We start from the raw sequence: 6708 nt of genomic DNA, 5'->3' as shown, positions 1-6708 counted from the left end.
CTACCTCTGAACCCATTACTTTCTCTGATGCTGACAAGTATAAAGCTTGGCATTATGCTAAGTATGTTGAAATTCAAGCCTTGTGCTCTAGCCACACTTGGTCTTTCATTCCCTTTCATTCTTTGATGAATGTTGTTGGCAGTTGATAGGTGTAGAAGATTAAGCATCTTGTTGATAGAAGCATTGAGCATTATAAAGCTCACCTGGTTGCTAGAGGTTTTACTTAGCAAGAAGGCATTGAATTCTCTGAAACATTCAGCCCAGTTATTAAGCAGGCCACTTTCAAATTAGTCTTTTTGATTTTGGTTTCATGTAATTAGAAGATCCATTAACTTGATATTCATAATTCTTTTTCTCAATGGTGTTCTTACCGAAGAGGTTTACATGAAACAACCTTTGGGTTTTATTGACTCTACTCTTCTATCTCATGTATGCCAATTACATAAGTCCTTGTATTGTTTAAAATAGGCATCGGGGGCATGGTACACTTGTCTAAGTGATTTTCTGCTCTCTATCAGTTTTCACGTCTCCAAGGTTGACACCTCATTAATTATCTTGTCTGTTGGTACTAATATTTTTTTATCTTCTAGTTTATGTTGATGATATCTTGCTTAGGAGTAGCAACTCTACTATGCTTCACCACCTAATACAGTTACTAGGCTTAGAGTTCAAGCTTCATGACTTAGGTGCAATTCATTATTTTCTGAGTATTAAAGTCTAGTCCACCGGTTTGGGTTTGATGCTCCGACAACACAAGTATATTTTTGATATCCTTACTCGGGCTAGTATGACTTTTTACAAACTTGTTGATACTTCAGTCTCTACTTTGAAGGTTACCATACTACCAAATGCCCTGTTTTCTTATCCTACATGGTTTCGTCAAATCATGGGTGCTCTTCAATATCTCACTTCACGAGATTGAACATCTGTTTTTCTGCTAACAAGTCTGTCAGTTTATGCATGCTCCCATATATTTTCATTGGGCTGCCTTTAAACCTATCATGTGATATCTTAAAGGTACAACATCCTATAGCTTCCATACAACTCATAGTTCCTCTTTTGATCTATATGGTTTTACAAATGCAGATTGGGCAGGTAGTATTTGTCATAACCCAATTTTTGACCATTTTTATTTTAATTATTATTTTTTATTTACTGAAAAGGATAAAAGATGATAATAATGCTGAAAAAACAAGTAAAATGAAATAAATGAAGAATGAATTAAAATTTGGGTTAAGGGCAACATAATTGGAAGTTTTTGGGGTTTAATTAAACTTTAGAATTAATCTAATTAAGCTCGGAATTAATTTAATTAATCCAATTAAGGGTTTAATTGGAGAATTGATAAGTTTTGAGATTTAATTAAGCTTGAAATTAATTTAATTCATCCAATTAAGGATTTAATTGGAGAATTGATAAGTTTTGAGACTTAATTAAGCTTGGAATTAATTTAATTAATCCAATTAGGGGCTTAATTGGAGAATTGGTAAATGTTAGACTTAATTGGACTTTGGATTTAATTAAATTAATGAAATCAGGGACTTAATTGAAGAAATAGCAAAGTTTGGAGTTTAATTGGGGCACGATTGCAACAAATTAAAATCCAAGGACTAATGTGTAAATAGCGCTGAGATGCAGGGGTTCAATTGCAATTTACCTAAGGACTGGACTGCAAACTTTCAAAACATCAAGGACCAAAACGCAAAAATCCTCAACACTGTTCATCTTCTTCACCCAAAAAAATGACAACGGCTGCTTTTACTCCTGCATTAAAACAAAGGCACGATGGACCGATGGCATGCTAAGGGGGGATAAAAACCAAAGAAGAAGGAACGTTTAGGGACAGGAAAGGACACGAAAAAAACCCAGGAGAGGGGAAGAAAAAAAGATAGAACCGGGGAAAAAACTGGGGAGAAAACAGGGCAGAAACGAAAGGAGAGGGGAGCCACGAACGGCAGAAAAACAAACCAGGGAAACGGGGAAGAAAGGAAAAACTGAGAGAACAGAAAAGTGATCGTAAATGAATAAAAAAACAGAGTAATAACTCAGAGAAACCAGGGGGCTGAAGGAGAAAGAAGAGCAGACTTGCATTCCTCTGTTTTCTTCTCAAAGAAACAGAGGAGGCCGCGAGCAGGAGAGAAGAAAAAGAACGACGAGCAGGGGAACAAACCGAAACAGAAAATAAGAAGAAGATAGAACAAGGAAAGCTGAAACAGAGGAGAGGAAGTAGTGTTGGTGGAACAGCCCTTCCACACCGCCATCTTCGTTTGCAAAGTAGCAGATTCCAAGAACAGAAGACGAAGGAGAAAAGAGGGAGAGACCGGGAGAGAGAAGGCTGATAGACAAGAAACCAGGAGGGAGGAGACATCGTCCGGCCAAAGCTAACTCTTCGCCTTCACCCCGTAGCTGCACCACCCCAGCAGCTCTTCCACACCGTGAGCATCCATCAGTTCTCCATTGAAGCAACCGTGTCCCTCAGCCTTGCCAGGTAAGTGCTTCAGTTCTCCTTCTTTTGGTAAATTAATTACCCTGCTACTGTTGCATGCATGCGTGATTCACTCACTCATGCATGCAACAGTGGTAGCCGGGTCACTGGTTTGGACCAGTGACCCGAACCTTTTTTTTACCATGCAGCCCAAAAAAATAAAAATAGAAAATAAAAACAGAAAAATAAAATAGAAAAAAATAAAAAATGTGTATGCATGAATAAAAATAATGTAAATTTATTGGTTTATTCACTGACGCCAGAGTCAGGAATAAAAATACCGGTTTAAATTTATATTATTTTTATTCTTTGTATTTTTATTTTATTTAGCTAGAAAAATAAAAAATATGTGCATGCGTAAAAATAAATTTATTTTTATTTATTTATTCACTAGCGCTAGAGTAAGGAATAAAAAATATTGATCTAATTTAATTTTCGTAGCTACGAATTTTTACCAACGCTAGAGTTGGAATTATTCGAGCTCGAATATTCACTGGCGCCAGAGTCAGGAATATTATAAACAAATCATCATAGCATAAACTAATAAACATTTAGCAATTTAAGACAAAATCAACAATGCAGTCTGCCTTAGGCAGAACGTTTAAGGGGTGATAATATCTTCCCTTTTACGTAACCAATCCCGAGTCATAAAATCTCTGTTGACCAATTAGGGTTCCTAGTAACCATAATACTAGGTGGTGACTCCTCAAATAAAATTTTTTTCCTAAAAGAACTAGATGCCAGAAATCTGTTCTTTTTCCATAATAAATCTAGAGAATTACATTTTATTGGCCGCCGCGATGTCGGGTGCGACAATATTGATGATAAAAAATCTATGAGTGGTTACCTTGTTTTCTTTAGTTAGACGCTAATTTCATGGAAGTCATGCAAGCAATGCACAGTTGCTTGCTCCTTTACTAAAACTGAGTATAAAGCCTTAGCAGACGACACTACTAAGGTTATCTAGCTTCAATATTTATTAACAAATCTATAGTTCCATCTACCTCTGTTCCTACTGTCGCACGTGTGCGACGTCGCGGCGAAAACATCCCCCCTAAAAAATCTTATCTAATGTGGCAAATATGGGGAGACAAGAATTCTTATATTTTATTAGTGGAAAAATACAATGGGAGTCGCCACCTAGTATTTTGATCACTAGGAACCCTAACTGGTCTCAGAGATCAGGTACGGGGACTGATTGCGTAAAGAAAATGTTTTAGCACCCCCAATACTCCCTACCTAAGGTAAGCTGCATTGTTTAATTATTTGATAAAATCTAAGGTCTTGTTGTGTTTTCTAATTGTTGGTTCGTCTATGGTTTAAGAAAAAAAATCATTTTCAGTAAAGAGATCTTTATTTTATCGGGTATGACCTAACTGTTTTAATGTCAACAAAAGAATTTTAATGTCCAGAATACGTCTTACGTATAAGATCATAACCCTAAATATTAAAGGAAAACAAAATAAGTTTTTTTGGAATTTTTGAAATAATGACCTAGTTCTCGTGACTTTAATAAACTAGTTATTAAAGCCAAAATGCATGTTAATACAAATTTTTGAATCTTTGTTGTATGAAAATATAATATAATTTTTTTAAATTTTTTTTTGAAAGACTAGGCCGTATGCATGGAAACAAAATTTTTTTTTTTTAATGTTTTTTTGCTAAAAACCGGGTATTTTAATACCAAATTTATATATTTACAGTTATAAAAATACAAACCGATATTGATTAAAATACAATAAAATTTTTTACAGAAAATCACATATTTTTAAAATAATTTTTGAATTTTTTTTTTTAGCCAGGCCCAGCCCGATCAATATGGCGGGGCTGGACCCAGCAGGCCCCAGCCAGGGCCAGTGACCCGCCTGACTTTTAGACGCAAGCGTGCGTGAACAATTCACGCACGCCTGCTACAGCCAGGATGTAATTAAATGGCACCTGCACAGTGTTTGTGCAATTATAAACGGAAGGAGAAGGAATTAAAAAACTTACCTGGTTCACAGCCGCTGCTGGGAGAAATTCCTCCTGAGCTTGTCACTGGGATTCTGGGAAGAAGCTTTGATGCCACTCCCTGCGTCTGGCTTCCTTTCCGTTCTGTCTTCCTTTCGTGTCCGTCTCTTCTCCTCTCTCTGTGTCTGGTTCTCTCCCGCTCTCTGTTTCTCTTCTTAGTTCTTCTCCTGTTCTGCTCTGATGCCGAGTCTCATCTGCTGGTTTCTTATTTCTCTGACCTCCTCTGCATCCCTTTACTTGTTACTGATTCCTTGTTCTGCTGCCTCTGATTCTGGAGGATGGTGTTGTAGAAAGGTGATGCTGTTTTAATTCTCTGCTTGTTGGACGTTCCCACGCCGGGTTCTTCTTGCTCGGTCTGGTTCCTGGTTCTGGAGAAGGGAAAGTTGACGGTGCTGCCGTCAGCGGCGGAGGATTATTTGTTAGGAGGGGCAAAATTAATATAATAAAATATAATATTTATTTTAATTTATTATATATAAGTTGAAAAAAAAAATGTATAATTTAGTTTTATTCAAATAACTTACTAAAAATATATAATAATTTTTGTATAAAGTAAAAGGTTCTAAGCAATATCAAATTAAGCCAAAGCAACCAAGTTAATTTCATTTTCATAATATATTCATCACTTTAATGTTGTTGGTATTTATACCTATCAAATATAAACATACAAAGTATATAAGAAATATTAGTTAAAACGAAGCATTATTTATGTTCGATAAACTTTGAAATAAAGCAAAAAATAATAAAGAATGATTCTCAATAATCAACGCGGGTTTTTTGTAAACTGAAACATATTGGAGTTGCTCAACCATAACTTTAACATTACACATTAGAGTTGGTTCATTAGGCTGCAAGTTATCAATATTTTTTTTTTTCAAAAAAAAATCAAATTCTTCTGATTTTGTTCATGGTTCAACCTAAAATCAAAACATATATCGTGAGAAAAAATTGATAATTTTGATGGCTCTGCTAAAAACAAAACATTAAAAAAAATCCAAGTATAATCAAAATAAACCAATAAAATATATCTAATTAATTAGAAGAAAAAAAAAACACTGTAACAAAAATTCAAAAAAATAATTGGTAAAATTAACATATCTGAAAAAAAATAAAGCAAAAATGATAGAATTATATAAAAAAAACCTCATTAAATTATTAACAAACATCTCAAAACAAAACAAAAATAGATTTTAAATTTAAATTACCTTTTTTTATTTGATGAAAAATAAATTAATTGGTGACTCTGTTTCAATCTTTCCGTTAAAAATTTTTACTTGTGATTTATATTTATATTTTAATTTTTGACCGGTTGCAGGATTTATTGTGCAAAGTAATAATTTTATATTTACAGGATTTATATTAGGGCTGCGTAAAATAATTCAAAGAAAATTAAACTGAAAAATCACACTTAATTATTGTAAGAAAACTCACCTTTTTAGAATATATATATATATATATATATTGTAGAAGCAGTAGTCGGTAAGTGCAGGCTTATTGGTTTTAAAAAACTCTAAATAGCTACTCTTGAATTATTAGTTAATTAGAGGTTTTTAACAATAATAAGAGGTTCTTCTTGTGATTTAATATGGATTCTTACCTTTTCTTTTCATTTAATATATATATATATAGGGGCCCGGGTCCCTGCTTGCCCCCTTTCCTTCCGCCCCTGGCTGCCGTCCTCGTCTACTAGCTTCTTGTTTCCTCCTCTTTCTCTCTGCTTTTCTAACCGTCACCCTTATGTTTGCTTTTTTTGGTTCCTCTCCAGTTCTCCTCCTGTCTATCTCTCTTTATGTTCTTTTCAAAATATTTCTGTCTTTCTTCCTTCCCTCTCTTTTTCTCTGTCTTTCTCCTCCCCTTTTCTTCTTTTTTCCTCCCTCTCTGTCTTTCTCTTCTGTCCGTTCCACCTTGGTTTTTTTTTTGTGTGCAGTATATCCTCTGGCTTTTATAGCCATATGATGCAAGCGTTTTCTTTGCAGGGATGGAGTAACGGCCGGAGAGATATCAGCCGTGAAACATGGCGTCCCAGTATTCTTTCCTTACTCCTGTTTTTTATTTTTATTTTTTTTATTCTTTCCAAATATTTTTTTGTATTTTCTTATTTTTTTGTATGGGAATCCAAAAATAGATAACAACACCTAGCATTTAGTGTGATAATCTTGGTGCTACTTATCTATCTGCAAATCCTATCTTTGATGCCTATACTAAACATGTTG

Source organism: Populus alba, chromosome 11, assembly GCF_005239225.2.
Source record: "Populus alba chromosome 11, ASM523922v2, whole genome shotgun sequence".
Classification (NCBI taxonomy): domain Eukaryota; kingdom Viridiplantae; phylum Streptophyta; class Magnoliopsida; order Malpighiales; family Salicaceae; genus Populus; species Populus alba.
The sequence above is the reverse complement of the archived record's forward strand: the minus strand, read 5'-3'. Positions refer to the sequence as shown.